A 12,489-nucleotide genomic window follows, 5' to 3' on the forward strand; every position below is an offset into this window, starting at 1 on the left:
ACTTTTTTCTCAGTATAAACATTGATACTTCAGTAATACTGACAAATATCTTAAAATACTTTCCTAAATATTTATTCCATATTTTTACTTATGTAATAACATGAACACAAACAGTTTTCAATTTAAAATGTTGAGATTTATGCATCTTGACATCTCAGACTGGAGCCTGCAACTTCTTTCAGTTTCTAATGTAAAACATTCAGGTACGAAAAATGAGAGTGCACTGAGGATACAGATGGACATTCCTGTGAGTCTTCATGGGAAAGCACAGTTTGTTTAGCTTTGAAAAATAAACTCACCTTAGAATAAACAGGAAGGTCTGTTCAGATCATTACAGGTGTAGTTTAGGTCAGGAGGATAGTTTTCAGACGAAGAAAAAGACACATTTTTAACAACTGCCATTGATAAGCAGACTAGAATTTCTCCAAAAGTATTAGGAAAATAAGAAAATCCTATGATAGAAAAATGTTTATCAAAATATGTAATATAAGAGGACATCAAAATGAGGGATGCTCTTGCAATGCAGCAGTGAAAAGTACATACAGCTTCTATACACAGGCAGAATTTGTATCTTTTCTCAAAACAGGAAGAAAAACTCATCAGAAAAATGCCTGTGTTCCATATTCTTCCATATAGTTTCAAATAAAATAAAATAAAATAAAACCAAATAAAATGTTTAAAAGAAACAAAATATTTCATTTCAGGTCAATCAAAAGACTTGATCTGAAATAACCTTTTTCACAAAATGTTGTTGGAGAAAAGAGGACCAAAATGTAATCATTTGAACAGTTATACTTACAATACCATTTTAAATAACTTTTGAATTAAACATAGACCGTAGACACCATTGTGTCTATGATAAATTTCGGACTTCTTTAAAATTAAACCAGCCTCATTCAGATGAGTCTGTATGATAGGAAATGACTGTAAAATTGCCTAAATGTCAAACTGTAATTTAGCTTCTAAATTCTACAGAGAAAATCACCTAAAAATTTTCAGCAACAATGTAAGAGAACATATGTAGCGGTAAAGACAAATAAATTTGAACTACTGTCCCCCAAACTATAAATATCTTTAGATATAAACATCTTTAGAATTCTCTTTGTACTGTACTGGCCTTGTAATTTTCTGTGATTCTTCAATCACAAATATATATTTTCTCCAGAGGTTGGTAAGAAGGTAGGAGAAGGCTGAGCTGAAGGGTGGTCGCAGGGCTGGGCTTTGGATGCTGATCGGTGCGCGCTTTGGACTGCTGCCTTTCGCTCCAGCAAAGCTGATTCCCGAGCTGCAATCCCGTTTTGAAACACTTCCTTAGCGGTCGCAGGGGTGAGGATGCCCGTAGGCTTCACCAGAACCCCCCAACACCTAAATAATCCTCTTCTAAGAATGCTGAGACTTGAGAGTGAATCTGAAGCACATATTCTCCTCGATGACAGTGAACTAACACATTTTTATCTGTAAATCATCTCAGATATTCCTATGATGAGCAAATACTTAGTTTCATTTCTGCTTATCCTTGCAGACTCTCAAATCATTCTGAAGCCACCAGCATTTCTAAAAGCAAGACGCATTGATTTCCTCATTATATTAGGAAACGGCAAGTTAAGCAAATTTCAGAACTCTTTTCAAACTCCAGAGTCTGTTCAGAAGTGATAAGACAAGACATCATATTCAACTCTGCAAGCTTTTGTGTGGAGATAGTTCTCAGCAAAAGTATTTCTGTCCTAAGCAGGGGAGGGGGGAATGGGGAAGAAAGAAAGAGAGAAGGAGAAAACTCTTTCCTTCTTCCAGCTGGAAGGGAAGGGGAGGAAAGAATCTTCAAATTCTAATTCACCTACTCTAACTGCTTTACTTGCTTTTTATATGCAGGAAAACAGAGAATTTTATATTGGCTTCTGCACCAAACCCACCACGTAAAATTGTCCTAACCTCAACGGTCCTTATCAAAGGCATACAGGTAAAGTAAAAAAGAAAAAGAAATTTTAAGATCACAATGGCAAATTACGCCTCTTCATAAAAGAAAGAGGCAATGATTTTCCCTAGAAAAAAATTCTAATAGGATATATGTGAAAATCACTTCAATAAGCAAAATTTTTCTCCATTTGTCCAGCAAATGATTTACAGACTGTTCTCTTATTTTGTTGTATATTCACTACTGAACTTAAAATAATGACCACTTGTATTGTGTACTAATAATCAGTTATATGCAGCTGCTAGATTGTTAATACAAAGGAAATGCTTGCCACCGGTTATAGCACTAGAATGGCTAATACAAGCTCAGCTGCAAATGTGTTGCACCTCAGATTTCAGCATATGATAATCATAACAGATAGGGATTGCTGTGAAAATGATAATATCTTGTCGTGTAACTCTTCTATCTGTCAAAAGTAGATTTGAATGATTTTTTTGCAAATAAATATATGGGGGAAGGATATTTACCCCAAATGACAGTCTCAGTTTCTACTTTTAATCCAGTAAGTTCTACTCATAATATTCCAGATCATAGTTCATGGGGATAAGCAGAAAAAATGCCATCACCTCATCTTCTCTTTTCTCATTTCCTTTTTTTGTGACTGGTATCAGTCCAGAAAGCATATTTGTTTAAGTTATCTGAAGTTTTTTATCAAAATGGTCAAATTGGACATTTTTATCAGAAATGGTCCCAGGTTTGCCCACGAACTACAGAGCCACATTTCTTGCTGACGGTCTTCTGTGACCTCTATGTACAGAAGGAAATTTTACCTGCAGTTACAATGTCACTTTACAAACAGTTTCACACTGCAAAAGACTTTTTAATAATATTCTAAAGAGGGAAATTGTATTTCAACAATGCACTGTGTACAAGCCCCAGAAGATGCCTTGCTCTTTTTAACCATCCTAAGCAACATGGTGAACAAAGGTCTAGATTATCCCAGAGGGAACAATTTCATTGCCTGAGCATCATTTCTGCAGCTTCACTCCTAAAACAGATGTTAGAAACCTTCTGCTTAAGGTATCCTGACCTTCTTTTCAAATAAATACATTTTAAAAAATATATATGTTCTGTTGGTCTTTGGATGAGTTCTCACAGCTTAGGGTAACTGCACACATTTTTTTTTCCCATGCAGCTGGCTAACTCAATTTCAATTTTAAGAGCCAAAGAAAGCCATCTACTCTATCAGTTTACATTGATTTGCTGGAAAAAAAAGCGTATGCTGCCCTGAAGAGTCAAACATCAACAAGATACAAGGCTATATAGAGGCAAAGTGACTTTACCTTATATTTGAAAAGGTACAAGAGTATTTTAGCTAAAACATTCAGTTATACAGACTCCGGATACAGTGACCTCTGCTCCTTGAGGCTTTGGCACATGCTACGTACAGCAGTGAAATGTCTCCCGCAATATTAGCTGTGCAGAAAGAGTGCTGAGTTGACAAAGAGGTCAGTCAAATCCCAAAGCTAGAAATCTAACAGACTAAGTAATGAAGAAACAACAGTGGCTGAGCTGGAAGACGTTTCACCTACATACACCTACACAACCATTAAATCTTAAGGGTGCAGTTTTAAAGGATGAAAATGCCAACGGCTGGTAAAACATAACGGTAACTTATAAAACCATAAATTAAGAGAAAGGTTGTGGGTGATCTGAAAGGTCAAAAGAATAAAAATTTGAGGTCTTTGGGGAGCCATATGTTTCTGAACTGTGGGAGAAATTTTGCACCTTAAGCAAAAAAGGCCAAACTTGTCATTAATATACTTTTCTTTGATAAATTGCTCTTTCATTTTTGATTCACACAATGAAGAATGTAGAGCATTTTCTTCTTGATTTGTGTGTGTGTATGTGAATGTAACTTGAAAAATGCAAATCTCATTATTAACATCTGTATTCTTTGTAGAGTAGCGTTCATACAAAGTCTTTGGCAATTTCACAGAATTTAGTTTACTGATAAATACTAAAACTCTACAACGATTACAAACATCAGATGCTAACAATGCAAAAGAGAAAAACTACTGTGCGCAGTTATGAAATGTTAACGCAGACAGTGGTAGAGTTTGTTTTGCTCTGTGTCATAGCTTATAAAGTTCACATTCTTGACAGGTCACTTTCTTTCAGAAGCTTTTCTTTAAGATGCATACAGATCCCAAGAGTAGTTTTACCCTTAGCAAATCACACAATTTAGCAAATCAATGACTAAAGCATAGCTTTTATTTTTCTGATGAAATGTTTTGATCCAAGTCCAAAGCATTAGCTTTGTGTTATATGACTATCTTTAGTCATCTTTATGCATCTTCAGTCAACTAATTCACTAACCAATACAAAATTAAACAGCTCTCTGGGCAGGTTTTTTACATTTAATGAAGCAAAAAGGACTACGTACTAGTTATAACATGATTAGCTAGTAGCTTTACAAAGTCTTTTGTGGACTACCTGAGTATACTTTTGCAAATTTCCAGTGTTTATGATCATTTGGATCATATACTCTATTTGATTATTACTATCTATTTTCTTCAGTTAGATGCAAATTGAGCTTTTTGAATGACATCTTCCTAATTCTACTATTATGCTTCACTTTCCTGTTTACTTACACTGGCTTCCTTTTACTCTATCTCACGTTTTCTTTAATAGCTATTATGTAATGGCATTGTGCTCCCACTACGGCATCCTTCACTAATCTTGAAGCAATTTGTATGTATTTATCTTAACCATTCTTTTTATCTTCTTCATGTTTGCATTGTTCCTCATAGTGAAGTCTAAACATACTATCATTTTCTTGTTGTTCCTCTAGAAATGCTGAATATGAGCCAGCTGTGGTCATCATTCTGGGGTGATCCTTCTATAAGACTTTGAGCCAAATCCTGAACATCGCTCTCTACCAAGTTAAGGGCTGCAGTTCCTCTTTGGGTCTGCTATCTGGTCGCTCCGTAATAACATCTGAAAATTTAATCTCTAGTTCACATCCCAGTGTGGCATTTGCCAAGTCTATATGAGGGCAATTGTGGTCACCTAATATGGTTACATTTTATGCCCTTAGCATCTGTTTGATTTCTCGCAGCATATTGTAGTCCACAACCCCAAGCTGATCAGGAAATTGGTAATATAAATCCAGTGCTATACTCATCCACTTTGGGCTTGGGTTTTTAATTTATACATTTGTGCTACTCAATGAGGTGGTTAATCATCTGCCTTCCTTTAATTTGATTTAAAAGCTTATTTAACATATAATAATACTCTGACACCAGCATCACTTACTCTGTCTTTCTTGTATATTTTGTGTCATGAGATTGCAGTGTTTGGTTTGTTGTCTTTTTTCCCACAGGTTTCTGATGGACCTAGTATATTTACATCTTCACTTAAGGCTAGGTGTTCATATTCCTCCATATAATTCATTAAATTTCTAGTATTTACATAAAAATACAGTCTTTCTGGCAACTATCATTGATTTTTGTTTGAAAACATTAATATAGATTGGGCTGGATACATTATCTCCCTGTTGTCGCAGCAGCAGGCAGTAAGCCACTTAAAAATGATACAAATAGCCAGAACTGCAAATTTCTATCTTGATACAGTAGTAAATATTGCAAGAATTTTCTAGAAACAACTCTATCCCACTTCCTAGTGTCTTCCTCTCAAATGGTGTCTTACCATTTATTAAGATCAACAGAATCAATTAACATCCTCAGTAGTCAAGACTTTAATAAAGCTAATTCTAGGTATGATAGGTAAAGGCTATACTTTATCCAATAGGATATATAATATTATTATTATCTGATCTAGGCTACTTCTAGCAGGTAATTAAAGTTCAAATCATGATATGCCAGTGTCCATAATTATTCTGCATGTCTTTCAGATATCTGCCTTATCAGCTTGCTATTGATCTTTACAGAAACTCATTTAAGAAGAGAATTATCTTCACCCCGAAACAGCACATGGCTGAGAAAAGAAAAGGAAAAAAGAAAAAAGAAAAAAAAGAAAAAAGAAAAAAATAAAAAAACCCAGAAAAACAAAAAAAAAAAAAAAGAAAAAGGAAAAAATAAGAAAAGAAAAAAGAAAAAAGAAGAAAAAAGAAGAGATAAGGAAAGGGAGGAGGGGAAGAGGAGAAAAAAAGGAAAGCGATAAAAAAGGGGAAAAAAAGCAGGAGGACCGTTCCCTTTGAAAGACATGCTGTTTAGCTGGAGTGTGCTTTTGACTTGTGTATGGTCAATGAGTCTTGTCTTCTCCATCTCCTTTGTCCCCATCGTTCCCTTGAAGTGATCTCTAATGAAATGCAGCAGAAGCTTCATCATCAGTGGATGCTGGTGGTGGGCAATCCTGATGCAATGGCTGTGGTGACACAAGCCTACAGCAGTCTCTGTGCCTGAACTCATGGAATTCAGCCCTGTGCATGGGCCAGAGAAGGCCTAAGAATCTGAAAAAAAGATACTAGTATTATTCAAGTAATCTCTTATTTGGTAGTTAGTGATCTAATATATTTATTATCTATTGTCAAGTTTCTAATTTTAAATTCCAATTTGAATATTAACAGAAACTTTCCATTCAATGGCAGGACAAAATAATTTTATGATAACTGTAATGCTATTGGTTTCAAAAATGGTCAAGCTTTTACCATTTTCTGTTGATAATTCAAGTAGAGATTGGGTTTGTATAATTAGATGGTGAAATATATTATTCTATATATGATTGGTAACTATTTTACTTCAATTTAATGGCTAGTTTTATTGTAGGTAATAGCACGGGCATTGTTCCATGCAGAGGGTATTTCACTCCTAGTCAAGCCTAGAATATCCCTTGCTATTTCGTATAATTCCCAAAGTCTTCTTTCAAAGCAGTTATTGATGTTTTCCAGCCTCATTAGCTTCTTGCCATCTGCTGCCTTGATGACTTTGCAATGAAGGGTGAGTGATTTAGGATACTTCTTGACAGTATCAAAGATTTTCTTTTAACTTCCTTGTTCTGTGCTCTATTCTATTGATGAGTCCCTCTTGCTTTGCCTCATCAATTGTATCTCCCAATCAAAGTCCCTGCACTCCACTCATTCACTTTCACTGTATGATATTTCCATGATTTTAGCACCGCTCTCTCCTCCACAATGCCTCATGCCTCATGCATTACCCATGCTTATTCTGTGTACCTTATTTTCAGGCCTGACATATGATAGCCTATTTTCAAGATCACTTCTAAATCTTTCCAACATTACTAACATTATTTGTTTCCTTTTGATAGTATCTCAGATCACTTATAAACAACCGTTCAATAATTATAGCATATCCATACAAACATGGATTAAAAAAAAAAGGAATCTATCAGAAAAAGTAACTTCAGAAACATATAAAATGGTCTACCAAGATGGGGAACGTAATTAAGACCAAAATATCACATAAAAAATGACAAGCAAAGTGATACTCAAAAGAGTCTCAAAGGTACCTGTGATATAAGTAATTGGGTACACAGCATCAGTATATCTGCTCCCTATACCATATCAGAAAGTACTTGAAATGAATCAGTTTCAAAAGCAGTTTTGATTTATTAAAGTAAACTTAGATTTAAGAACACCTAAATGACATTTGGTTAGGAATATAATTGCAAATAATACTTATTAAAAAGTCAGAGTATACAAACATCTCTTTCTATATGCATTTTTTTTTCCTTTGCTCAGCTAACTGTCTTACGCAGTGCTGTTTAGATGTATAAAAGGAAAGGTTCATAGGATCCGGTGTGTTTTATGATGGCCGGGAGCGGGTGCCTGGGCTGTGCGCGGGAACCAAGCAAGTGCACGGCAGTGCTTTCCTTCCTGTATGCCCTCCTCGTTTTCAGCAAGCTTCTGCCTGAAAGAATTCCTGATACTCTTTCTGCTTACAATATTTTTATGAATTTTTCTTTTAAGAATTTGCATAGTTACTTTTGGAAAGTAAGCTATGCTATCAAGAATATACTGTGACAAATTGTCCCATAGCATAACTAAGTGGTGATGGAAAAAAAAAAAAAAAAAAAAGTAATTTCTCTCAATGGCTACCTGTCCATCTTATATGATTCTTCTCAGTCTCCTTGGTTTCTATATGGAAAAAGGGGAAACTGTTCCTTAAGGACATTGTTCCTTAAGTATGCTCTTCATATTTCTAATTTCTTTTCTCTAGTCATCTCTTAATCTGCTCTTCCCAGAACAGTGTCTGGAACTCTGACTTTCCAGATTCAGTTTAATATTTTCTTGTGTAAAAATACAAGTTTCCCTATTTTTGGTCATGCTCTTTGCCTTTTGCTTTATCTTTTTCAGTTCTTTCTCAGTGTAATTTTTTGAGATGTGATGGTTACAGGGATTCCTGAGGTGCGTGATCATCCCAGAGTTATACGTTGCCTTCATAACAGCAGTGAACTTCCACTAAGAACTGCTCTCCGACATAGGGAAGAAAGGTTGTACAGGAATACACTAATTGCTTTTGCTATTCAGCAACTATTAGAGTCAAAAATATTAATTAAAATTTAAAATATTGGGACCTGCATCATGCAGCTTCTCATCCATGTGCAGGAAAGCTGTGAGGATGCAAAAGCAGACTGTATTTCCTGAGGTAAGAAACTTTCTAATTCAGATCACTCTAAAACTATTCTAAATAATTGATCTTCTCTCCCACTACTCCCCGTTATGTTCCCACCCTTCCAGACATAGTGATCACCTCTTCCAGCTATCATCTACATTTGTACCTGTAGGTATAAATGGATCATGCTGACCTTCTTGCTCACAACTGACTACAGCAAGGCTCCTTTTGGAATCAAATCTTATTAAACACAAGCAAGGATATGTAAGTCAGGGGGAAAAAAAATGACTGAAGAGAAACTTTTCAATTTTTTAAACCAGAAAAAGTTTAGCTGAACATATCTGTCAGCTGACAGTTTTTTTTCAGACTCATTTCCCATGCTTAAATTTCAGTTTCGGTTTTTCTTTATATTACATTGCATTAACTTTTTGCTTAGAAGAGTGTCTCTCTTCTCCTGAGTTTACATGTCTGTTTCCCTTCTGGTAAGAGGCTCTGTAGGAATAGTGCTATTTCTCTAAAGTAGGTCTATGTATGTTCTCTTTCTTTAGTCAATTTTATAAGTTCACTTTTCTCTTAAGGTTTTGTTCTTTACTTCTGTTAATCTTCACTCTTCATAATTTTAGAAACTTCAGCTATGTCACTGTGAAGTCCTTCTTAAATGAGAAAAAAAGCAGAATTACTTTAATCTTGCTTCATAACTGATATTAATTTAGCTTCTTTCACTTGCACCCCTCTGAAGCAATTATATTCACTCTTTTTCTTCTTAAGTACAGATGCAAATTAGGATAAAAGAAGAAGAGATTTCCGCCCCCCCACTAGTTTTTCTTCCTAGTAATTTGCATTAGCTAAATATCTCTACTTTTTCCCTCCATGACTCAGAATGAAACATACACTGGATCTTAAATTAGAAAAATGTAATCTCTAATAACCTAAGTACAGTTATTAAATGATTCTAATCCCTCCTCTTGCATTTTATACAGCAGTTGTTGTTTCCTACAACACAGTTTCATCTGACAGCTTGGATATCTGGCTGTCAAATTCCCTTTTCCAAAACACTCATGAAATACATAGCCAAAGTTTCCAGTGATAATCTATTCAGCACTCAAAATTTATTTAGATTATAATCATTTCTTTAGTGCTTTCTTATTTCTCAGCTTTATTTTTTTTTACTCATACCAAAATTGAGAATTTCCTATTCACCTTTGGCACTATATAGAATAGACATGCAGAATAAATGTCTGTAAAGAACTATTTGAGAGTACTTCCTGTATCATTAGGAAAATCTGAATTCCTAATTTTAAAGTGTTGAACTATTATTAGACCAAAGTCTTGGTCTATTCCTGAGACACTTTTGTTTCTAAAACACCTAGCAAAGATTTACTAACAAACCTTCAGATGCTTAGAAATAAGTGAATTGGTCAATTTTGTATTGTGATAACAAAACATTTGAAATTTTAAAAAGTATTCCTGATCAAAATGTAAATAAAGAATCATATTTACTTTTATATCCAGTTCTGAAAATAATTTTATCTGTAGACTATAGCATTTTCCCCAAATCTATCTGCTTTCATTTTTTGTTAAGTAAACAACTTCGAATGAATTAAAGCTTTCCATTATTAAAAAAAAAATGGAGAAAATCTGGAGAAAATCTAAAGTTACATTTACTGCAGATTTAAATTGTTTCTTAAATTAAAAGAATTTCTTTAAATTAAAAAGTTTGGCAATTTTATTTTTAAAATATTTGTGTTTTAATTTGGAGGTAGCTTGGCATTTGCCTGTTGCCAACTCTGTAGAGCACAAAAGTAAAAATTAAATGTCTCTGATAAACACTGTCAAATTATTTTTGACAATTACTTCTTTTTCTGGAAATAATGATTAACAAAATAGAAAGAACTTATCTCAGAGAAGCAGTTTTAATTATTTTCTTATTTTTAATATATTTAGGAAGAAAGTTTTGAAGTTCTCTTCTTTCCTGTGAAGATAGTTTGAAAAAGGTTGCTAATAAATTAAGACCAAGAAGTTAAATATCAAAAGACAAAAGAAAAAAATATATAATCAAATACCATTCAGACTAATATGAGCAAAGAAATTTCACACTAAATTCTATTAGCTTGTGGAAAATTATGAGAGTTCAATTCATCTTTCTGATTTTTGGGGAAAAAAATATCATTTGGAGTTGCTCTCTCCACACTACAGATCAGTAGCCTGTGATTTAAAAACCTGTTTTTACCTACCTACATTCAGAAAAAGTTTTGCCCAGGAAATAATTTTAGAATTTAGGCCTCCTAAGTAAGACTGCGTCAGAGAGAAACTGTCCTTTGCATCTCGCACAATTCTTTATCTGTTGAATATCAACAGTATTCCTGTCGCCGGCACCGTAGCACAGAAGGCTGTGGCTGCGGGGAGGATGGAAGACGGGCAACGCGACAGCGATACAGAAGAAAAGAAGCAGAAGTTTTACCCCGAGGCATCGCAGTTCATGGTGAGGAGCAGTGTCTTTCAGGCAAGCTCCTTTTTTCATTTAGCAGAAACAGATCACATAAACAATGCACACTGAGCTTATGCAGGATTTCATACGTATAATATATATATAGTTTTTTTTTAATGAAAGAAGACCTTGATTTTCACCAGTTATGGGTCAGGATATAGTATACAAAATTCGAACAAACTGAATAAAAATACAACTCTGTCTATAGCTGCTAAGAATAGTTGAAAATGGTAAGGAGTGCTTTGATATGTAGATACGTGCTTGAACTCATATTTGCCTCATACCATTGCATTATCAACATTAAATATATCACATGGGCATAGACTTCTTATCTATTCAGTGGTATATATTCAAGTCAGTGGCTTGAATTCTCAAGAAAATTCAAGGATTCTCAGAAATTCTCACTCTGACTAGATCACTTAGACTGAATTAATGAAACCAGAAATCCAGTTCATCTTTGCTGAGTTCGTCACTGCAGTCCTACTGGTAAGTCGGGAAGAGAGACTATCAGATCTTCTAACTTAAAATATTCAGTTATGTTAGGAAGGCTGCCAAACAGTAATGGTAATTGTAATAGCAATAAAAATGATAATTCTGGGTAATGCTATTCAAACTGCAATAAAACTAGTGTTGAAAAGGCTAAATTCATAAAATTGAAAAGAGAATTTTAGAATTTCTACAGAAATCATAGCTGAGTTAAACTAGCCTTTGGCTAATGCCAGCCTCCTGGCCATGATTCCTTCATATCTTACACCAGTTTGACTCCATTGACACCAGTAGTGTGACTGTATTGTTTAGGCTGGTGTAAGAAAAGGGAGAATCAATCCTTTCTGACAGTCTTCCCCGAACTGCAGTCAGTCATGCAACTTCCAGAAGAGCACTCTGCTTCTTGGCTCTTTTCTTGGCTGAGTATTTCTTTGTTTGCTCTTATCAAGATGTTATTAGATATTGTGAATTTGATCCTGTTCTCTTTAATGTCAACAGCTGAAGGCTGTTGACTCTGTGCGGAGTTGAAGCCAGCGCCAGCCTGTTTATTTCCAGTTGCTTACTATTTAACAACAAATTTCTTCCAACTTATAACACTGCTGCAGTAACAGTTTACCTTTAAAAGATATGCTAAGTTCCCAATTACTTCTTGGCCTGAAAAGTATCACAAATTACATAATGTCATTTTTCCTTACTGTTCTGCCTTCCTTCTCTTAAGCATGCCTGATGATTTTGTGTGGTCCTGCTACCCCACATGGCTAAAGGCATTTCAGTATGCAGCCAGTAGCCAGGACACAGAAGTGAACTGCATGGTGGACCAGAAGGACTATGTTCCAGAAGAGATGACTTCTAAACATGACGAAGCACTGTTTATATCACTAATTACAAGTGTGTGTCTACCATCTATTATATAGTTTAGGAGTATGTTTAAACAATGTGTTAAACTATAATTTCAGGGGCCATAGATCTATTTTTGATATCTCATTTTGTTAACTTTTTAACATTCA

Source organism: Rhea pennata, chromosome 2, assembly GCF_028389875.1.
Source record: "Rhea pennata isolate bPtePen1 chromosome 2, bPtePen1.pri, whole genome shotgun sequence".
In the NCBI taxonomy this organism is placed as follows: domain Eukaryota; kingdom Metazoa; phylum Chordata; class Aves; order Rheiformes; family Rheidae; genus Rhea; species Rhea pennata.